The sequence below is a fragment of the Doryrhamphus excisus genome, chromosome 5 (assembly GCF_030265055.1).
Source record: "Doryrhamphus excisus isolate RoL2022-K1 chromosome 5, RoL_Dexc_1.0, whole genome shotgun sequence".
Lineage (NCBI taxonomy): Eukaryota > Metazoa > Chordata > Actinopteri > Syngnathiformes > Syngnathidae > Doryrhamphus > Doryrhamphus excisus.
In genome coordinates, this window is record NC_080470.1 from 9,074,063 (window position 1) to 9,098,425 (window position 24,363).

General features: G+C 42.5%; 1 long non-coding RNA gene across 1 annotated transcript in view; it reads left to right on the top strand.

Moving 5' to 3' along the window:
- Positions 1-651: 651 nt before the first annotated feature.
- LOC131130087 (uncharacterized) overlaps positions 652-24,363 on the top strand; it is a 41,492-nt gene continuing 17,780 nt past the window's right edge. The window contains exon 1 of the long non-coding RNA XR_009129952.1: positions 652-839. This is a non-coding gene — a long non-coding RNA (uncharacterized LOC131130087). The remainder of the gene's footprint in view (positions 840-24,363) is intronic.

Sequence of the window (24,363 nt, forward strand, 5' to 3'; positions counted from 1 at the left end):
TTTCTTTCTTGGAGCCTTTAAATTTCCCCTTGGACACTGTTGGACCAGAGTCTTGTGATGTCGGGTTTGGCTGAAGGTCGCAGCGTGACTCATAAAGCACAGCGGGCTTGCGTATCCTGCCAAGGGAGTTGGCGAGCGCGTCATGCTTCCTTGCCGGGACAGGAAGTGTGTGGGGTTAAACAGAGGGAATCCCGCAAACGTTGGCCTGGGAAGCTCTCCACACGGCGACGTCCCACGCTTCCCGCCACAGAGACTTTTCTGCAAAGGCCACAAATGTTGATGTGGTTCTACTGACAGAGACGTAGAATCCTCAATAGTCACATAAGAGAACGAGGAACAAGAAATGTAGTTGTTTCACAATATGGACAAAGAGTGGAGAAAACGAAAGCAGTGTGCCAACATTGTTTAGTAGAGATCGGGAATGCTACAAGGAGTTACGTGCTACAACTATTAATGCTACACTTTTAATTTTCTACAAAATAATTTACACTGTGGTAAACTGTTACCAGTGCAAATCACTAAAAATAAAATGTCATACTGTTCAGTGGGTTCAAGTTGTCGTTGTACTGAACAACAACGACAACTTTCTGTCCTGTGCTCTTATTTTGGAATTCTGCACTTCCTGCTCGGGGGAAGTTACAGCTGCTTTACCCCAGTGGAGTTGTGCACAGCTGTTTGCAATTGCAATTATTGGGGTTTAAAAGCCCAGAGGCAGAGACAGGGCTGGTTCAGGACTGTTCTTCTTACCTGTGTGGCCGCCATAACGGTTTACTTACCTGTTGCTTCCGCCAATTGTTTGTTTTTCTCTGTCACATTTTGTTGCCTTATCCTGCACAACGGTGAGTACCTGTTTTTGTTATTAAATATTTTTTTTTTCAGATGGGTCAAGCATAGCCACACCATGAACCTTAACATAAATGTTGTGAAGTATGATATATTATTTCATATATAGAGGAACCATGGTTAGCATCATTCGTTCTATAAGGGCAGACTCTAAAAGAAACAGTCAATTTTCCCATAAGAAATAATGTAAGTACAATTGGTCCATTCCAGAAACACAATAATGTTAACACAAAACACGATTTTATAGTTTTACATTTACATGTAGAAAACAGTTCAAAATGCACATAATTACATATAAAATATTTTACCTTTCATTGACGATTTGATTCTTGGCGGTGATGGCGATGGTGGTGGCTGATGTCCCTGCCTCATCGTGTCTTCAGTGAAGTCTGACCTCCACTGACCGTGACATAACATCCATTTTCGTTTGCACAGAAATGAAATTAACACAAAAATAAATGAACACAGTTGGACCTACCCAGTGTGCTCACAACACGACAAGACACATCCCATATAGCATGCTAACCAGAGAATGCACGCAAAAAGAGGCAAAATTGTGGTCCAAATGTTTACAAAAGTTAACCGAATAACATGCTAACCAGGGCGGATGCTAACCGAAGGTTCCATCTGTCCGTCCTTTTTCTATGCCGCTTATGCTCACTTGGGTCATGGGGGTATGCTGGAGCCTATCCCAGCTGTCTTCGGGCGAGAGGCGGGGTACACCCTGAACTGTTCGCCAGCCAATCACAGTGCCCGAAGGTTCCACTATAAATGTATTTATTATTTTAGTTTTATTTTAGACAATTATGCTGTATTGTAAAAAATCATTTTATATGCTGCTTATTCTCACGAGGGTCATGGGGGTATGCTGTCCCAGCTTTCTTCTGGCGAGAGTACACCCTGGACTGGTCGCCAGCCAATCACAGAACACATATAAACAAACAACCATTCACACTCACATTCATACCTATGGACAATTTGGAGTCACCAATTAACCTAGCATGTTTTTGGAATGTGGGAGGAAACCGGAGTACCCGGAGAAAACCCACACACACGAACAGGGAGAACATGCAAACTCCACAGAGATGCCCGAGCAGGGAATCGAACCCAGGTCTCCTCGATGTGTGGCCTGCACGCTAACCACTCGTTCACCATGCATCATTCTAAAAAATTGTTAGATATTTACACAAAAGCGATACCTTTTTTTGTATTGAGCAAAGCAAACTCAATCTTGTCCTTTAAAAGTGAGGTAAAAAGGATTATGGTGTACAGTTACACTTCTCCAAGGCAAACACACAGTCATCCATCCATCCAACCTATAAACTCGATTCACATACCTACCCATCCACCCTACCTGTCTCGAAATCCACTTATCCATTATCCCTCTATTATCTAAAGCCACACACCCATCCCTTATTCATCCTTCCATTCTACATACGTAGCTACGTAAAAACACACTTGCTCATTCTTGGTACAAAACATTATATAGAGAACACAAAGTAACAAAAGTACACCAAATACATCTTGTGCATGTGAGATAATAAAAAAAGTCTGGCCGGTCATAAATAGCAACTGTGAGATCATTTCAGCACTATGGTGCAATAATGCGCAGCGCGTACCCTTTTCACATTTTCAGGGGAATTAGCCTAGTTTGTGAAATGTCACAACCATCGCTCACCTCGCCACTGCTCGTTCTCCCCTGTTAGCATGTGACCTTATTTCTCTTATCTGTGGCAGCCATGCAGGACCTCTGCTCATCTGTGTGTGTCAATCACTGCTGGAGTTTATTTTAGTGTATATTGCAAGTTTGGTTGCTTTCTGCATGGTCTTCTTTCTATTGCTGGTGTTTTGACAACAGTTTAATGTTGCTAGAAACCTTCTGCATATTTAATGTTAATGTAATAGGAAAGTCATAAAAGCTTTTCAATTCATCCAGGCTGAGCAAGCATTGATTTAAACCTGCAAATTTATAGACAAGCCCACCCTCCCTTGTCGTCTCCCTTGAGTTCACTGCCATGGATTCTATGCCTGTAAATTGAAGAGCCGAATCACAATGCAGATTTTTTTTCCTCAGAAAGTTATATTCCGAGCGGCTTAACTATCTCATTTGAATTATTTACTTGACCAGGGAGCAACTATTGTGTTGAGTTTTACAGTCGGTTGGTTGATCTAAATGGCTGCATGCGTTGCTTACTGGAAACACTGGGAGCTCTGGTTCACTTTGAAATTGGAGAGATGACGCAATATGCTTTTTTTTTATCAGAAAAAAGACAAATAATTTTTAGCCAAAAGCTAAAATGACAATGTATTCTTAGAAAATTGTGTTTGGACATTAAAAGTAGGTCAAGAAGATTTCATGGTTATTTGCTTGTTAGTCAGAAAGATTGTGCATACACATTTCTGGTAAAAATGATAAAAATCCTTTTTGTGCCCTGCACTGCATTGTTGCTCTGCACGGGACATTTTTGGAGTTCCTGGGTGGATCCACTTTGCTGCACACCTACATACTTCCAATTAGGCATTTGTAAGCTGTTACCTGACTGAACTCAGACGCTGGATTCTTTACTTGTGGGTGTGTCCAATCCACACTCCTTGTTCTTGTAATCTTTGAGTGTTGGATTGCTTTCTGGTCCTTTGTTTTTGTGGGTAGGCGTAGACCCCATATGTTGCCTGAAGTCAGCTGGGATAGGCTCCAGCATACCCATGTGACCATATTGAGGCTAAGCAGTATAGAAAATGGATGGATGGCTGGGTTGGCCTAGTTTTTGGTTGAACTTTGTTTTTGGTCTTGGTTTATATCTATCGCGATACTGTGTAGGCTTCAAACTTATATTAATTTGTCACAGAAATGTTCCACAGAGGGGGTGGCTTCACTTTCCATGGCAGACTCTGTTATAACACTGTATAACACTGTTATTTAAACCATTGTTAGTTAGCTTAAGAGTATCCCCCTATCCCAGCTGTCTTCGGGCGAGAGGCTGGGTACACCCTGGACTGGTCGCCAGCCAATCACAGGGCACATATAGACAAACAACCATTCACACTCACATTCATACCTATGGACAATTTAGAGTCGCCAAACATGTTTTTGGAATGTGGGAGGAAACCGAGTACCCGGAGAAAACCCATGCATGCACGGGGAGAACATACAAACTCCACACAGAGATGCCCGAGTAGGGATTCAAACCCGGGCATGATATATAAAAATAAATGAACTATGTTGATTAGGAAAAAATAGACTCATCATATTTCTTATTTTGAAGGAGTGTCACTTGCGTTTTGAATTTTGACCAAATACCAGAGAAATAACATGGAAATAGTCTGAAGTTCATACTGTCAATGCAGACATTAGCTCATTTCAATTTTAGATATCGGTCCAGTTCAGTGCTAGTTACGTAAAAGATGTGTCACATTTTTGGGGGAATTGGTCAAAGTAGATGTTTTGGATGCAGCAAAATGCACTCTGAGCACAATGAGGTGTTGAAATGAGTTGAAATGTCGCTTCCACTGTTTTGTATTATTTATTTCATGATGTTGCAAAATGGGCTGAAATTGACATTTACATTTTGTTTTATACACAGCAGACACCAACCGGGTATTTAACATCGTAACATGAGACTAAAGAGACTAAATTTGAAAACATTTTTTTAACAAAAGTGAATTAGTCTCTTCCCTCTCATGTTATCCTCAACCTGTACCAATATGAAAAATATACATGAAAAAGGAACATCACTGCTGAATATAACCTATGTAACAATGTATACATTCTGACTGAGTGATGACTAAATGTTATTCTGGACCTTGATTCCTTCCTCCCTGCTAGTTTTGATCACAGCTCCACTTGGTCTGAGACGAGGGCCCTACAGTATAAGTGGCAGGCCTGGACTACATCAAAAACAGCCCGGACGTTACAGCCGGAAGACAAGCAGGAACCGGTGAGGCTCTGTTGCTGTCTCTTATCAAGAAAGAGACCTGGAATGAGCACAGATGGAGGTGGGGAGGGTGAGTGCTAGACAGGTGGGGAAGGAAGCGGGCGGGGGGGGAGGCGTAAACCAACATCCAGTCTGCTTTTGTTTGCAAGTTCCTCTGTTTTGTCTGACACAAGATAGACCAGGTTTTTTGTCTGCTTACTAATGTTTGCAACATTATCTTCATTTGACCTTTGCCTTGCTATGGACCATCAACAACAAGATGAAAATGATTTCTGGTTGTGTGCACCAAAATAGCATCATGAATCAGCGGAAACAACAATAATGAAGGAAAATGAAGGCTGGCTTTTTAGCATGTAGCTGTTTACACATGGTCAGGTGACCATTTTATCCAAGGGGAGACTGAGGGCAGTTATCAGGGGTGTCCAAAGTGCGTCCTGGAGTCTTCAACTGTTAAAATGTAAAATCAATTGTCTCTTTTTCACATATTTCCATAATATTTCATTGTGAAATGCTAACATGTCATCACTGAACAAGACCAGACAGGACTAAACGGAACCAAGCTGCCATGTGGGGGGTGGGAGGTACTAGCCCAGTCAAGGTTGTTGTCAGCTGTTTGTCAGTCTGCTGGGCAAGTCTCGCTCTGAGATGTATTGATTGCTGATCGATCCGAGGCTTTATCCATCTGCCTATAATTCTGCAGAGTACACATGCAAAGGAGGCAGAAGAAGACATGAGATAAAGATAAAAAGATAAGGGGTCAGGATGGTAATGATACTGCAGAAACCGGGTGGGAGTCTGGTCTGGACAGCTGGCGGTGATAACTAATCTCCCCATTTGCCAGTGCTTTTTGTAAAACATGAAACCCGGCAACCTGATAGCCCAAATTAATAAATGAACAATTTCTTCCACAGGAGAGGCCCCCTGTCCTATCATAGCCTCTTTTCACCAGACACAATAGATGCTAAGAAGGGGCCCTCAGTCCCCCAAGTGCTACAGAATGGCTGAGAACCGCTTGGTGAAATAATGAGCTGATACAGAGATACAAAGTGTTGGACATGGGGGGGGTGGCATTTTGGGTGGGGCTGAAGGTTGATAGCCTTGTTAGACCAGGTGGGCGGTGCAGTGTTCCTTGCTTTTCAGCCCCTGGCATTGGCAGCACTAAAAACAGCAAAGTACTTTTGGCACATAGAGAATCTCTATGAGCATAAAGGTATTGCGTCTGTTTTTAATGAGCAACTTTCGGATTGAAGTAAAAACAGTAAAAAATAGAGGTATGATGGAGCCTTGCATTGACATTACATACAATAGTGAAGTGAGAAATCGGGCCTCTCAGTTCCTAACCTTCTGATAATGTGTCCCCCAGAACACTCAAGTTGAATAACCTTGGAAGGTTCGGGTTCATAACAAAAGGCGAAAAGAACTCATTCCAGACTTCTCCGATGCTGAGTGATGCCATCAGACAACTGATGAATGGCGGGGGCAGATGTAGCGAGGGGTGCGTGAGGGTGCTGTTGCTGCTGTCTGCAGGCTTGGCTGAGGTAAATTGGCAGGTGGGGCGGGGAGTTGAAGCTATAGCGCAGAGAACAGAGCCAGAGGAGAGGAGCAAGCATGCTAGCTATGTGATGATTATCGGGCGGGGGGGAACAGAGGGCCCGTCTGTTCTCTGCCCTGCATGCCCGAGGTTGGGCTGTGGGGAGGGCTCGGGTGGGGGTTGTTGTTCTAGACTGGGCTTGGTCGCCGAGCAGGTGTGCACGGCAAAGGAACACAAGGGGGAAGGGCGGGGTGACAGACGGGGAAATTGGAAGTCGGAATGAAAAGAAAACAAACCAGATACATTTGATCAACTGCTTCAAAGACTCCCCAGGCTACTTTACACCAGGCAGTGGAGTTTAGTTCAGTTGGGAAATGATTGCTTAGGTAACCGTTATACAATGTACAAAACAACTGGCAAATGTGTAAGCTAATGTTAGCGTGTGTCTCAATACTGCTGCTTTTTATTTCAACTTTAAACAAGGCTTTTAATAGCATTTTTGATTGGTCACCAGATTGCACTGAACGGGGACTATACTGCAATGAGTTGCAATGTTGACCATAATTTAAGTAATTCTAACTTTTCTCTGAACACTGAATAGTTGGCTCACTGAGCCGCTTGCTTCTCACTGCCTGCTCCGGGGTTCGGACACAGGACCTCCGTAATGGGTAATTCGGCCAAAAGCCTGGACTGTCAACCGAGCATTCAGCATAGCGGTTAACAACGTACAAATAGGAGGTTTAACAACGTACACTTGCGCAGCCGCACACACAGATTCATGAAATATGTGGTGTTGAATGTCCAGTGCTGCTGCCAACTAGTAGCTAGCAACTATGTCAGAAATTATGTTAGCTAGCTATTGTGCAAAAATGCGTTGTGTTGTCTCGGTTTGTACCATGTTGCCCAATGTAAACGGCATTTAGTTTGGGCTTTTGGGATTGGACCAGACAGAGGTGAACAGGTTGTACTCACTCTAGTGTGGTTTTCACTTAGATGTCAATAAAGGTTCGCCCCAACCTCCCGTGGTCATTAGCATCTCTCACATGGTTCAATAATACGCAAAGACCTGCTGGCATTTGTCTGAATGCATTCTCTGGGATGAATTGAGATGTGAACAGAACCGGATCATCGTGACCTGAGGTTGACCATTTGTCATTGAGACGCTGACACAAACTTTGTCACCTGTGCCGTAGACTCTCAAATGCACACATGAGGTTGACCATTCGGTAAAGTGAAGACAACCAAACAGAGGAATACAGGAAGACAACATGTATTCATTCAGGTGCTGATGACTAAGAACTGATATTAACACATTGGAAGCAAAGGTTAAGCACATCAAAAAGTCTGTGGTAGTTCATGCACATTTATTCCAGAGGAAGTGTTACTTTCTCGGTTTCCTTACTTTGAGTTTGTATTGAGAGATGTCCAACATGCTGCTTTCATGTGGAGCCGAGAGGCCCGTCATTATACAACATGGCTCACGCGACTGAGCAGGTCTGGGTGCTCAGCAGAATGTTCCTGGGCTTATGTGATGAGGATAACAAAAGCGAAGCACTCAACCACTTGCAACTAAAGCGAAACATGGACGCAGTTGCTATGTTCCAGCTTCACATGTGCATGCAGCTCATGTCTGTAGTCATGCTCTCTCTATAATGAATACCTTACACTGGAACGCAAGTACAAAGCCAATAAACCTCCAAATATTGCTTGTATTCTTGTGCTGTATTATACTTCATTGGACTATATGGATCAATATCTGGAGACAACAGATGACCAGCAGCACTGCATAAAAACAAACACTCATTTAACCAGTGTGTGTGTGTCGGGGGGCTGTCATTAATCTAAAAGCAACATTTGTGTGTGTGTGTGTGCTCACTTTGGTCCAAATTGCTTGGTTTTTTTTTGTTTTTTTAGGTGTATTTTTTTTTCTGGTCATGGAGGACGTTGATGAATTGGCCTTAAGGCGAGCCGAAGAGGCATAATTAAGATTCTATCAGGATAAAGGTAGGGCTAAATGATTTACATTAGCAACAAGGGCTAAACATTTCACAGCAAAATGAAAGAGGGAGGAATCAAACAGACAAAAAATTGCAGCCCTGCTTTCGGAAATGAGGGGAGTCGGCTTCTGTAAATTGTTAGTGTTTTTAATTAATGAGCCCAGCATATTTTTGTGTCTGTGTGTGACAGACAAACAGGAATGATGAATTAGGAGGCTCATTCAAAATGTGAATACCAGACAGAAAAGTTTCTTTGTAAGACATCATGCGCTCGAACAGTTCTGCTTTTTCACCTCGCCTTTCAAAATACTCAATGGCGATTTCCTAAAATGTGTTTCATTCATGACAAACCTTCTGCTTTTTTTCAGTACCTTGTAAAAGAGGTACAACCCCCCCTCCACACACACACATATATACATTTCAACAAGTATTTGTATGACCGTATCTTCTCGGGGGACAATGCTATACAAATGACACTTATTCCATATTCTCCAAAGCTGAAACTGTTGATTCTGTTGAACTGTTGGTATGGTGGTGATAAAACACATCTTGGATAACATTTGGTCTTTTTTGATTGATTTAATTCTGGATATTGGAAAAAACAAAAAGGACACACAATTCTGACATATTTATCATTGTTGTATTTAAATGGTTCTGATATTAACTGTAATTGCAGCCTGTAAAAATAATTTGCAGTTGAAGTCATTCCAGAAAACGTATTACTTAAAAAGTGTTTCCAATGGAGAGAGGAAGAAGGACAAAGAAGCAAAAAAAAAAGTACCACTTCCACATCGAATGAGAGGAGCACCTGTTTTTCCACTCAATGTCAGCCATGGCACGTTCATCTCAGCCATGGCTCAGTAGCCAGTCCCCACGTAGTGTGAAAGGTTATGTAATCTAATGTCTCATAACATTACTGATGACCAGAATAATACATATAGCTTGTCTTTCAATATTTTTTTACTAATAATAGGCCATAGTGAACCATGAAACAGCGATTTTTTGATACGGATGTTGTTGAATGCACCTTGTTGTGAGGGTGATAGACATATAATGAGGAAGTGTTGCTGTTGCTGGAGAAACATGTGCGAGGTTAAAAAAAATGGTTTTGGAACAGAGCACTGATGTTGGCAGTAAAGTTGGGAAAAAAAGTGCCAAACCTGTGTGCCTCTATCGGGATGCCTAATCAATATAGTTCTACTTTTTGTGTGAAGTGCATTGATTTCCAAGTTAATTAAATTTGATATTTAACCAAGCCACTTTCTTCAGTTGTGCTAGCGCAGCAGCATGACAACCTCAAACCTGTCTTGTGACTTTTTGGACAGAGCTTACATTTTGCAAGACTGAAGGGTTGCTCTGCGTATAAATGAGATTAAATCCATTACTTCCTGTGTGCAGAACAGCAGACTTATGTCCCAGAATCAATTGTGGTCCTGTAGTGCTGATTATCAAATGACTCCTCACATCCAGGAAAACACGTTTTGAAATATTGCGTGGCAACATTTTTGTGCTTTAAGTGTTAAACCACCAGTGTATGTGTTTACACGTGCATGAGTGTGTTCTCTCAAAGCCATTTGTGTGACAGAGGCCAGAGGGGATGAGAAACGCAGAGTGGGTGGGAAACATTTTGACAAAGTTCCCCATTTTCTTAGAAAAACAAAAAAAAATGTGTTCCTGTTATGAGTCATGTGACACGAGAGTTAATCAGAAGACAAGACCACTGTGTGTATGTATGAATTTCCAAGCCTGACTACTAATGAGGAGGCATGGCTGTCACCAAAGGCTTCAGGGCTACATTACCATATTAATTAGCTCATCCTTTGACCAACAAAACACAGCAGGCAAATGTCATGGCGCTCACGTTGGTCATAGGAAACACAATTAGTGGAAGTCATTATTGTTTTAGCCATGCAGTGTTTATTCAACTCCATTTCCTGTGACCTTGGTGCCTCCTACTCCTCAGCTCCTGTCCCCGTTCTTACATGCTGTATACACTGTCTCTCAAAGGGTGGTACCAGTACTCTTGGGCGTACTTGAAGGCGTACTTGATCATAAAAACTGCAGTTTGAATCCGTGTCACAGCAGTTTTGTTGGGTCGGTAAAAGGTTACAAGCCAACTCAGCTTGGAGTGGTTCCTTCTTTGAACAGTCGGTTAGTTGAGGTTGTAACCGTGTGGTAATCCTGTAAACCACGACTGTTACACAATACAAAGCAAGAGTGCAACAACTTAAGGTGCAATTTCCTGAGCTTGGCTGTTTTCCATGTCATTATCAAGACTTATCTTGACGTGATGGTCTGTGTAGAATGACTTCTTTCCTGTTGTGTAACTGTCTTATCCCTCTATCTGCCATACTGGGCGAGATGGTTATACACAGAACCATTCATGATGTTTTCCACCAAAAACTAGCATAGAACCTCTTATGACCGTCTTGAATGACAATGTGAACCTCCTCTGTTGTGCGAAGCTGTTAATTCACATTTTTTGGAGAATTCCTATTAGGAATTTGTAGATTTGTCATTAAAGCTTACACGCCTTTACACACAAACTGGACCAAAAATGAACTAAACTGTGACCTGAAAACTGAGATTAAGTCATGCTGTTACACCCTAAGTATAAGACCCTAAGAAATTATCATCAATTACTTATTTGTGTCAGTTTGTGCACTGATGCTTTATGGGGGAATTTGTCATCTGATAATCCCCACTTGTTTTCACCGGAACTGGCTTGTTTCCCTGTGGTTTAGTGGGTTCACACATTAGCTATCATTTCCAAGAAATGACAGGATATTTTCCAAGCACAAGGCAGTTGCCCTCCATCCTATGGCATCGCACACTACATCTTCTTCCTTTGTACATTTGTCTTCAAAGCCCATGTACCTTTTCCACACACTTTCTATTGCTTCTTTCCCAGATGGATTTGTGAAGCAAACCATCTGGCGTGTTAGGTTGGGGTTAATGAGAAATCAGGAAGCAGCCATGTTGGGGCTAAGATGTTGAACAGCAAATTAATTGCATTTTAAAGTTTCATTTGGTACATGTCAGCAATTTTAGAGTACGCAAAGTGGTTTTATAGAAAAGTATACCTAGAGCAGTGATGCCCGTGGAAGACAATGCTCACCCCCCAGTTTGAAAACCACTGACATAGAGAATACTGTATGTATGTTATTTTTTGATAGACGAGGGACAAATGACGACAAGCATTTTGAATGGAACAATTTGATGGATTTTGCAAACAGGACTGTGTTGGACCAAAGCTTAATGGTCCTTTATTATGCAAAACAGTAATATGCGCCATGAGAGTCTATTTATGAGCACCAAACATGAGAAAAATCTTTCATCTCCCTCACTTATTTGCTCCACTTTTGAGAGAAGAGGCACTGAAATGTGTGCTTTTGAATTTGAAACCTCCTTCATGGATGTGATACCTCTTGTGACCCGCCCCCACTGAGATGAGCTCGCTCCATGTATACCAGTAACGGTATATATGACGGTACATTCGGTGTTTGGGCCTTCAGTGGGGACGTAACTGCCAAGAAATTCTGCAACTGGCACAAATATTAAATTAATTATTGACTCTCATTATGTCTACTATATTGGGTAATGGCTGCATGGTGAAGGAGTGGTTAGCATGCAGGCTAGAAGACCCGATTTCGATTCCTCGCTCTGGCACCTCTGTGTGGAGTTTGCATGTTCTCCCCGTGCATGGGTTTTTTCCGGGTACTCCGGTTTCCTCCCACATTCCAAAAACATGCTAGGTTAATCTGCGACTCCAAATAGTCCATAGGTATGAATGTGAGTGTGAATGGTTGTTTGTCTATATGTGCCCTGTGATTGGCTGGCGACCAGTCCAGGGTGTACCCCGCCTGTCGCCCGAAGATAGCTGGGATAGGCTCCAGAATGCCTGCGACCCTCGTGAGAATACCCACGCACGCAGACGGAGAACATGCAAACTCCACACAGAGATGCCCGAGAGGGGAATCGAACCCGGGTTTACTAGCTGTGTGGCCTGTGCGCTAATCACTTGTACACCGTGCAGCCGGTTGCCATATTACATTGAGCTAATTTGGTCACAGAGCTGTTACGTGACGGGTTCCTTATGTAATTTAGTTGTTGCAGTGGGGGTGTAACCTGTTTTCATTAAAAGTTTTCTCATTGTTGCTGGGTGGGGGGATCAAGGCGAGGGAAAATGGAATTACAATTTCGTCTTCTTTTCGAGTCGAGAGAAGGTTTAAGTTGAGAGGAATGACTGTGGAAAGGCAAAAGGACAGAAAAATGAGAGTAAGGGGGTGTTGCAGTAATATGAAGCCATCCTGAGGGGGTTTGTGATACATAAAGGGAAATGCAGAGAGTGGAGAGTGGGCTGTTTATTTACTGCACACAAGCTGACTCCCTCTGGGGCTTTTGAGGCCAACTTGTCCCCGTCACTACCTCTGCTCCAAAGCCTCCAGCTAAACGCCTTTCATATAGGCTCCACCCAGATGGGGTGGGGGGCATCACGGCGGCTGGGGGAGAGTGTGTGAACCCACTCCTTTCTCTCATCTGGTGCCAAAACATGCATCGTGTCAAACAAGCTCAAGTCAAACAAGCCCTTATTAACCTATTGTCTTCACTCTGCCTCCTTCAAATTTGAGGCAGAAAATGCTAAAAACAAGCTCTTAAAGGGGGCAACTTGAGGGCAATCAAGCATAAAAAGGAAGAATTCTAGATGGAAGAGGGGGGAACCAAGAGAGGCAGCAGCCTAAGGGATGAAATATTTGAAAGAGTGGAGGCGATTGTTATAGTGACAATGTGTTTGGGGTGCAGTGTGGGGGCGCCAGTTGTCAAAGTGGCCACGGTCCCTGGTGCCCTCCTGTTTCATGGCTCTCGCAGCCTGTCAGTGAAAACAGCCGAGCCATGCAGACAACTGCGCTGGGGGAGGCTGCGGGGGCGACAGCAGCAGAGGAAGAGGGACTTTTTGTTTTCCATTTCTTTGCTCCTCATCTCCATCAGTGTCCCCGTTTACCTCTGGACTGTCTTCATTTTATTTCCCACATGGTTGGGGGCGACTAAGGCCACATGAGGCACAAAAGCCTTTGTTAAACATTCCAGAGTTCAAATCTAACCAGATAATACCAAATTTCGAACCTTAGTGCATGTATAAGGTACCACAGCATACTAATACTTAATAAGCACTGGGACCAAATCCAAGAGATGGTGCTGCAGTAAGTTTGCACTGTGTGGAATTTAACTGGGGCTGCACGGTGGCCTCATAGTCAGGAGATGGAGGGATGAAATTGCTGCTCGAACATCTTTGTGTGAATTTTGCATGTTCTCCCCCCCTCCCAACTCCATGCATGTTAGACTAAGTGCACAAAATTGGGGTGGAGTGTGGGTAGGGCGTTTTCCTTTAATACCTCTAATCTGATTTGTTTTGTTCATCACATGTTGAACGAGCCACCAACTTTACAATTTCACTGATTGTATTAGTTCAGGGTTTCATACTTTGCACTTTTTATGAGGATGTTTGTGCCACATAGAAATGTGCAGCTTTACAAATTGTATAGTTGCCAGCATAGTTACAATTAGTCATGATTTTGTTGTTAAAGTATTTGAAAACTTTTTTTTAATACAAAGTGAATCATTCTATTGTTTTTTTCTTCATCTTTTTCTTTGTTTTTTTCCTTATCCTCATAATGAGCAACCTTTATTAACATAAAAAACAAAGGTGTCAGTTTCTCACCAGCCAAGAACCTCACCTATGGACAATTTGTGGCCAATTAACCTAGCATGTTTTTGGAATGTGGGAGGAAGCAGTGGCCCCCAAATTCTTTATGGTCGCGTACCCCTTCCGTTTCCGTGGATTTAAGAGTCTGCATATTCATTTCATACCAAATTGAAGGGGAAAGTTTAACAATCATGATAAACCAGTAAGAAATGTTTAACACTGATGTCAGTTATAAGTAGAACAATTTGTAACATTGTGTTACTGTTAAGAGCACCAAGTGGTTTTGTAAATATCACGTCATTTGGGTTGTGCGTGCATGTGTGGGTTTGTTATGTGTGCTGTTATTTCCAAGTGTCAATGAATGGAGGAGTTACATGATGCATTTGGATGCACCGTTCTGAGAAAAGCTAGCTCAGCACTGATAGCAGTGTGCTAGTTTTGATTCTGCTTGTTGAGTAGGAAGTGTCCATTATCTCACCGAAATATTTCCATGGTGTCCCAACTCTAAAAGAACCACTACGCCCTTCTTAATAGTATTTGAAATAAAAAAAAATACACACAACCAATATGATAAAATAACTTCATCCATTGTTTACTTTTCCCTACCGGAGGTGCCGCCAGCTGGAGTACATGTGCTGACAAATAGGAAGAGAATTCATGGGAGCCAGCATCAGATGGCCACTGACACAAGATCAATCACAGGTTTGCTCAAGTGATTTTTATTGGTCCTAAAAAGCCCTTGCCACGGGCTAACCGGCCACATTCATCTTCACCCCCGCAAAGCAGACATCTCCCAACACAGACTGGTTAAAAGAAAATGACAGCTCGCCAACACATACAGCGTCTCAATGCATTAGTCCTCTTTGTGTTTAGACACAGCCCCAAATCAATGCCCTACTCTTCCTCCTTTTGAAGTGACCAGTCCTGCTTCTCCCCCACCCAAACACCACCACCAGCCCTCCCCCCTGTTGCCCTTCCTGCCGTCGTGGCCTACTTTATGAAGAACAAGTTCATAGAGAACCTGGTTCTCATTGGCTTCCATGTACCACATTTTATTGCCTGCTTAGTGTCTACTAGCCAGCGGCAAAGTGCCACCCCACAAAGAGTCCAATATGCATGTGTGTGTACTTCTGTCACATTCATTGTCTCCAATTTTTGTCACAGAGAATTAGAATCTGGAAAATAACTAATGAATTATATAAAAAATGTATTTTAAAAAGTGATGGGAAAGTCAGGAACAGTAGGTATGAGAGAATCTCACTTTCCCATACTTTGCAGTTGTTTCAGATGTTTAATCGTTGGTTGAGGGGGGGCTAGAGATTTTTTTTCCGCCCCTGTGGTCTTACGAGGATCTTCATGCTCGTGTTTGTGGTGCTGATTCAGATGGTTGATGGGGTTGGTCGTGCTGAACTTGCCAGGTTCTGTGCCACCACTGCTGGACAGCTGCAACTTCTTTTTCCATGCTGCTCCTGCTACAATGAAATTGTTGTGACCGTGTGGGCTGTATCTGGCCGATGCTGGAGCGGAGACAGGATATCAGACCCCAACCCTTACTGTAGATGCAGGCTGATATAATTCGATACGTATTTTTGCTGATGTCGGACCAACAGCCAATATCAAAATCGGAACGGCGATACCCCTAATATGAGAATAGGACTGTTTTAAGTTTAGTTTTTCCCTGAGATCAAGTATTTGTTGTACCTATATGATTTTTAAAAATATATAATTTTAAGATTTTTTAAATGAAATTAAAGATTTCTCATAAAACTACAACTTACTACTTAAGGTGACACCATTATTCTTACTCTGTTATTTTATTCCTATCAAATTGTCTGACTGATATCGATCCCCTAAAATTGTCAATTAATTTGAATAATTACCTTAGTTAGTCCTGTTGAGTGTTTTATTATAATGATTTATTTATTTTTCTGACTAGTTGACGCTTGCAAGGCAAGGCTGCCGTACAACAGCCCCAAAATGAAAGAGAAAAGAAACAATAAAAGTGGCTCCTGGCCCACAAGGTTACCCAGTAAATCTCCCAAGGATGCAATAACAACCTCCTGAGGAGAGTGGAACACAAGGACTGTGATCTTTGTTTTCTTTTACTGGGGCCCAAATGAAAGACAGGAACTGGTGGAACAGGGCAGGAGCCAAGCAGGTCGAAGCTTTAACGCTCAGGCTTTGGGTGCTTTAAATCACCTTGACCAGGCCCCTCCAGCTTTAAAAGCCAGAAGGGGGAGGCGCGGGAGTCCTTGTCCAGTAAACACAATGTCCGCCTTGCCCTCTCGAGCTATGGGAGGGTAAGGAAACGGTATGTTCCTTGGGGGCTCAACTTTACTTCACCCAGTCTCCTTTTGATAAAATATATTGGCTCTGTCCTGTGCTGCATATTTCTTCGAACTTGAGTTGCCAACGGGGGAATTTCATTGACTGTTTGACTTTGAACTGCAGATTCAAATATATTTTACTAGTTTGGGGGTCTGTTTACTCTATCTAGTCATCTATATTATAGTCTAAATTTATAGCTCGTCAACCCATTGGAAATCGTGGGTAGTCAGTGTATACGTATAAGAGCATAACAATATAACAGTCTTATTACAGTCTTATTACAAATAATGCTAAACTTATCATGTAGCAAAAAACTCCAACTCTTATTTTCCCAATATGCATTGCATCTGATCAAGGCATCCATTGGGGCACTGCAGTGACGTCGGCCTCCTTCTGCGCTCCTCTGGACAGAGACAGCATTGCAGTGCCATCCACAATTTTCTATGTTGCTTGCCCTCTGCAGCGGCAAAAAACCCGTCTTGGCATAGGTTTGTATGTTTACAGTGTTCGGTAAACGTTTTTTGAGTGTTAAGTCGCTGAGTGATGAGTTAAGTGTTCTATGTAAGATGACACCATGTGTCTGACATAGTCTGTTATATTGAGCAATGAGTTTTTTTCATAGCTAATGATTAGCTACTGTCAAATAAAAAGCTCATGGACTTTTTTCCATTTCAACCGGTGGTTTATACACAGTATGTACAAATCTGGGTTTTCCTCTAAATTTTGTGGGTACAGCTTATTTCCCTGAATTCACGGTAGTAATCCCTCGATTATTGCAGTTATCCAATATAGTCGATATAATCAGAGAGGATAAGCCATTTAAGACTTATGTGTGTTGCAGTATGTTTATTGTAGACCATCCATTTTCTATGCTGCTTATCCTTATTAGGGTTGCGGGTATACTGGAGCCTATCCCAACCGAAGTACCCCGAGAAAACCCAGGTCAATCGTGACTGTGTGGCCTACAAATGTAGTTATATATTAGACATTGTATTAAATTACTTGATTTTATGGAGTAAACAAGTCAAAATGAACTGTCTTACTTTTATCATACAGTATATACTGTACGTCAACAAACATGCAGGCCTTCCTTTCCATACGCCTCCCCATGCTGGAGCTTTCCCAGTTAGTGTTGTCGCTTGGTTTCATGGTAGATCTCAAAACACAAGCCGTAGTCCTAAATCACAACAAAAATATTGCACCGTGCACAAGCAAAAAAAAAAAAAACACCTCCGGGGCTTAAGGATGGTGGCCACAAGTATCGTAACCTAGCAACCGGGGAGTCGCTGCCATGATAAAGGCAGCAAAGGAGGGGAGGGGGCGGGGGGTCTGGTGAGTGGTTTCCTCTTGAAAATAAAACCCACGCACTCGTTCTCGTTTTATCCGTGCCTTTGTTTGAGTGCCTATTTTAAGACCTTTGAGTGTGGCTCTCCCTCGCCCGAGGATTCATTTATTTTTAGTCGCATGGCCACCTTCACTTTGTAGCCTCTAGTTCTGCTGCTGCATGGACTACCTGCATCTGCTATGTACGTGTCATGGGAGGATGTGCAGGGAGGTGTGTATGTGTTAGAGAGAGAGAGAGAGAGAGAGAGAGAGAGGAGGACACTTACAGTAGAGGGAGTGTTTTCCATCTGTGTTTTTGGCTCCGTGTATTCCTTTTGTTTGAGGCAGTCATGCCACGCAGCATGTCTATGAATACGTTCATACCACCTCCTCCCCTCAATCTGGGTGACACAGCACACTCTCTATGTTACAGGTATACTAGTTTGCTGCTATATACCACCACACTTATCTTTCACGTGCACACAGTGTTCTGTTGTTTAAGATGCAGAAATTATGGTCTGGATTGTTTCTGCTTGGGATAAAACGTCCATATGCACCATGCATCAAACATCAATGTTGCTGCTGTCAACACTGCAACGCCATAACACCTCGATTCAATTAACACCCATGTCCCATATTCGCCACCTGAGTGGTCTAGAAAAGCAAATAACGACCATGGTCTCTAATTAGCGTCAGGCAAAAGAAAAGCATTATCGCTGCAGCTGTTTTTTATTAATACCACAAGGTGGCAGTAGGTAGTTAGCATCCAACAGAATCCAACAGATTTATCTCTGCATGTGCTTTAAAACTTTGCTAAGACAACAACTTGTGACTGTAGTATTCTACATTTGTCTTTAGGTGTCAGTAGTTCGACCATCACTGAAGAACCAGACCTGAACAACAGGCTTTTATTGCAGGTTTAAATGACCTCGCAACAGGCAGGATAATAAAAACATAATAATAATCATAATAATAATAATATGGGTCCACAACAAGCTAAAACTCAACTCTGAACCTCCACTTAAATTATACCCAGAGTAATATTTTCTCACCAATATGGTTCATACCTCTCACTATCGGTATTGTGTATCCCTCAGTCTGATCATGTCTGAAGTATAAGCACAAGTAGATGACTATGAACTGACGTCCTCACCGCCCTGCATATTCAAAGCTTATGCACGATGTCACAGGTACAATTTATGAGTCACAATCTGTCCCCTTCCCTTCTTGGATGAAACACAGCGTCCTCTGCGTGGTCGGCAGCAGCAGCAATAAAAAAAAGGAAATCATATAGAGCTGATGTGTGACTCTCTGGCGGCGTTATGATTTTACTGCCATTGGCTGGAGAAAGGTCATAGCAAAGGCACATGGAAATTGGGAGGGAAATAAATAGGCAGGTATCAGAGCAGTGCTCAGGGAGGAACCAATCTATTCATCTCACGCTCCCCGTTCTCTCCCATTAAAGACCTTATCAGCATCAAATCCCCTCTAGATGAAGCGTTAGCCCCTCCCCCACATACAGTACAGTGCATGTGGCCCCTTTCTCACACCTCAGCTGCAGGTGTTCTTGTAAGAATGAAGTAATTTGTGTAAGTCTTCTGGGAAGTCATCGCATTTGGTATGCATGCTGAGTACTACTCTTGACAGCATCAACTCATCTATGTGGTTTCCATTAAGGCATTGTCTTACCCTGCTCAATTTAAAGGGACTGTATGCAGCGGGTTCCTCCAGCTGCCAAGAGAGCGCCAATATTCAAATGTACGAGTAGTATTATATCCTGCCTGTTCCTGCTTAGAGTACGTAACATGTAACGCATCCAAACAAATTTCAGATATTTTCATGCTGTTTAATTTGTGAAAAATATTGAATTTAGTTGCCCAATCTGTTCTTTTAAACCAATATTGGTAGCATACGCTCGATTGTGGTGTGGTGGTGGTCAGGGCTCAAAGGCAGATCCGGAGCATGAGGCAGCAAAGAACAAGAATAGAGCAAAGATTGAGAATGCTAGGACGTTATATAGCATGAAGAATATATAATCAGGCAGTTGAAGGGCCTCGATGAGGGCAGGGAAACTAGGCATGACAGGGATGACAGTGCCCGCTCACCAACCCCCCCCGTCCCCGGTACCTGATGGCCCAGGAATCTCAGAATGCACAACATGAAAACATGACAAACCCTTCCAGTCAGCTTCATTAACCTTTCTACTGTTGTCCCTCATTTCTAGAGGTGAATTGGTTCCAGGCCCGACCCAGATATGTGAATTTCCGCGATGTACATTTTTTAAAAGAGGTCCCTCTCAGTCCCGACCATTTTTGGCGTTTTTGATTGATTTTTCACTAAGATGTTCCAGGGCTGTATAAACATGGGACTTACCAAAAGAAAGCTTAGACTTTCATCCTTCATCAGAAAAAATGTTTCTACCTCGTTCTAGTAGAGCAAAGTTTCAGCAAAATATCCGTTCACAACAAAAAATGGAGAAAAACAGCTTTTTGTGAAAAGATACATTCATTCATTTTCTACTGCTTTTTCCTCATGAGGGTCGCGGGGGTGCTGGAGCCTATCCCAGCTGTCTTTGGGCGAGAGGCGGGGTACACCCTGGACTGGTCGCCAGCCAATCACAGGGCACATATAGACAAACAACCATTCACACTCACATTCATACCTAATGGACAATTTGGAGTCACCAATTAACCTAGCATGTTTTTGGAATGTGGGAGGAAACCGGAGTACCCAGAGAAAACCCACGCATGCACGGGGAGTAAAAAGATACATTTCAAACATAACTTTCACTTTGACACAAATTTAGCCATATACAGGTATATTTAGCCAAAATGTCTAAACTACCTTGGGTCCTACTTTGGACATCCCTCATCATGTGACCTAACATGTGTGGAAGCGATACACGAGGCTGTGAGATCACAGTCCACTTATGTAGAAACACACTTGTCTGCACAGGGGCCAAAATGGTGGAAGGAACAAAGAGGAGTGCATGCACATATACACTTTCAGGCTTACATCAAGAGTCCCCCACGGTTGTATCCTCATTGCGTGGCCACTGCACACCTAAATGCGACACTGTTTCCACTCCATGGCAACTTCACAGTGCAAAGCAGCAAAAAGAAACACAAAGCATACTAAGCAAAGTTTCAAAGGCCTTTTCTCCAACAGCTTGTACTGCCACAATTATACATTATAGTCCATACAGAGTGCATGGGTTTTAATTAGAGGTGGGGTTCTTATACACCACAAAACAAAATATGTGATTAGAAAAACAGTTTGGGGCGTGGTAACATTGTGGGTCATTTTCACTATGCTATCACATAATAGGGGGGCGGGACCTTTTGCTTATGTGTACTTTTGGTGGCTTGCATGGACATTTTGTCACATGCCTGACCACATTTGGATTGGACGGGATGTTCTTTGTGGTACCGTAGGTGGCACAGAGAAGTGTGCGTGTCGTTGTGCAGGAGTGTGTATGTATGTGTGTATATGGGCTAGTGGGGGTGGCAGGTCTATAATCTGCTCCAAACTGCTTGCGGGCAGAGGCGAGGTGGGCGAGACAGTGATACAGAAAGAGAGCAAGAGAAGGAGAGAGCGAGGGCGTGAGGACAAGTGAGGAAGTTGGCAAGCAAGACGAAAGACAGAGAGAGTTGTGATTCCGGCTTACAGATGCTACAGCCACTGTCCTCTCCCATCTCCCACCCAATTGTCATGCTGCGTTCTGTGGGCGCCGCCAAGGCAGCTAATTCCTCTGACATTTACGCTGCTTTCTCAGTACGCCCTTCCCTTCGGTGACGCAAAGCCGAGCCAGAACCGCTGTCACCACCCACAATGGCCTCAGGTGGTTGGGAGATGGCGGATGGTGCTAAGCCAATGACGATGCCCTCAGAAGCACTTGGCAAGCCCCCCCATATATTGTGTTCTATTATACAGTATGTCTTGAATAAAACAGGGTCAGTGTGGGTGGAGGGAATAAGAGAAGCAGTCAGGGGAAGCAGATGAGGGAGGATGAAGAAGCAGAAAAGTGATAGCGATGCACTTAAGTTTTAAAAGAAAACATTTTAGAAATGTAACACAACTGCTATGTACTATTTACAGTTGTGGGGCTCTTTTACATACCTGTACAGTCTACACCACCAAGTGCTCACCCCAAAATATGGTTACATTCGGTACTCCGGTTTCCTCACACATTTCAAAAACATGCTAGGTTAATTGGCGACTCCAAATTGTCCATAGGTATGAATATGAGTGTGAATGGTTGTTTGTCTATATGTGCCCTGTGATTGGCTGGCAACCAGTCTAGGGTGTACCCCGCCTGTCGCCCGAAGTCAGCATTATAAAGCACGTGCAGAGGTAGTTATAGCTGCTAGATTGTTGATTTTCTCTCTTATTGGTCACAACAACATAAACAGAAATCAAATTGATTATGGGTTGGGTACATGTTGTGTTATCAATGCCAAGTTTTCTTCGGCCAGTTATTAATGATAACTAGTATACAATAAGATGAACTCCAAATATATCATAAAGTAAATGCCTTGCTGATGCAAAAAGACATAGTCCACATGTCTTACAACTAAGACAATTACAATGTGTGCAAGTTATTAATGATAACTGCCACCTTTCTCTATGCTCTTTTCATCCATGCAGCTTTAGCTACTATGTCCTACTTAAATATCTTTATATTATTATTCCATGACAACTCTCATTTTTAAAATGCCCAAACATAAGCACTGTCCTTATGTCAAAGGTAAAAATAAAGTCTAAACTGTTATTTCCTCTTCCAGTATTATTGCACTGCGGCTGCTCACTGTGAGCAAGCAGGCCGTCTCTTGTCTGTGATATTACAGTCCTGGGACTCGTACCTCATTCTCAGGTTTAGTCTCTGTAGCTGTCCTTGCAGGACATATACGTACGTATAGAAACATCATCATGGTGCCTGTCTAAGACACACACAATGCACACATTTGTATTACTATCTTACATAACGCTATATTTTAAGTGCGTATAATAGACAATAAGGAGCACTGTGACCACGGGAATCAGTCAAGTCTACAGATGAGAAATTTGTTTTTAGTCACAACAGACAGGAGGCACCCGTTTGCATTGGCAGGCGATTCCTCAATTGCAAATGACTATGGGAAAAAAATGCAAATATTCCATTGTGGACTTTTAACGCTTAAAAATGCAAATCACGGAGCTAATCTATTCTCTTGCTGAGTTTATCTTTGTTGATTCTTTCTTGCACACTGACTGACTCATGTCTGTGTGAAGAAGAAATCCCCTGTTATCAGCATCTGGCTCCATCGTGTTCTGTATATCAATACAATACAATATGTGTGAAGTAATCGTAATAGTTGAGTTTACTACACAGAAGTACAGTATAGTACTACATATCCAAAAGGGATTATGGGAAGAACCAAAAGTTGTCAACATGTTGGTCCCGGTTCCCATTGATGCTCGAGACTGGATGTCCAACCCTATCGCTGTGCTTTCTTGCATGCACTCATTGCAAGGAACTCCAAGAAGATCTCTGCATCCAAGAAGTGAATATTGAAGAGAAAGTCATTATAATCGACCCCACACGCCCGCAACCTCTACCTCCCCTTCCTTGCAGCCTCCGGTGCTCAGCCAGACAGATCTAAATGATATTGACAGTTGAATAAATTTTCTGCATGAAATCATGTCAGCTCGAGCATGCTTTCTCCCCTCCTCGATGACCCAGTGAAGTGCTAAATAATTACATTAGTTTCCAGAGGCTAATTTGACTGAAAGCAATAATTTTGGTCCCCAGACCGCCATTCTTGTTTTTGTAGGTTTCATATCGGTGTTACTAAATGAGAATGAAACATAGGTCATAGGTTCATTGTGACAGAGAGATACGGGATGTAAAAATGAATATTTGATCCAAACAACACATGACTTGGTACTTGGTGGAGAGACCCATGGCAAGCATAGAGGTCAGATGTTTTTGTAGTTGGATGCCAGGGTTGCGCTCGTCTCAATTTTTTTTTAAAAAACAGATTCTCTCAAAATTCTGAAGGTTGTGAGGCTGTCACTTGGCAACTCTCAAGTTTCAGCTCCTACCACAGCTTTTTTGTAGAATTTAGACTCTGCTATTCCAGGATCTTAATGTCTCTTCCCAGTCTGAGGTGTTTCTGGACAGGTGTCTTTTATTTGCATAATCAATAAAGTACCTCCTAAAGGGTCAAGACAGGTTTGTGTGCTTTAGTCAAAATGGGGGTCAAAATGTTTACTGGTTAGTATGATCAAATACAAATTAATTTATATCCTAACTCCAGGATATTTTCTGGACATTTTTGCATTCTGTCTACCATATCTTTGGAAGATCAAATACTTATTTTCTCAACTGAAATGTAATGTTACAAATACGGGAGTCAAATTATAGTATTGATTAATTGCAGTAGTTTTTCTAATGTCATTATTCTAAGTTTTAATTTCTAACTTCACAGTTTCTATATGCAAATTACTTGCTTGAGTTGTTGGGGGTGGCAAACAATGGCCAGTCAACCTGAAGTCGACACTGATTGGCTGTCATCGTGTTTGTGCTTGTTTAGCATCAGCTGATAGGCTCCCATTGTAGTTGGGAGGTCAAGCGAGTAGCAGGAAGTAGCGGAAAGCAGATGTGAAAATGAAAGAATTATTGGCCTAATGAATAGGAAATGAATATTTCAAAACCGCTCCAAC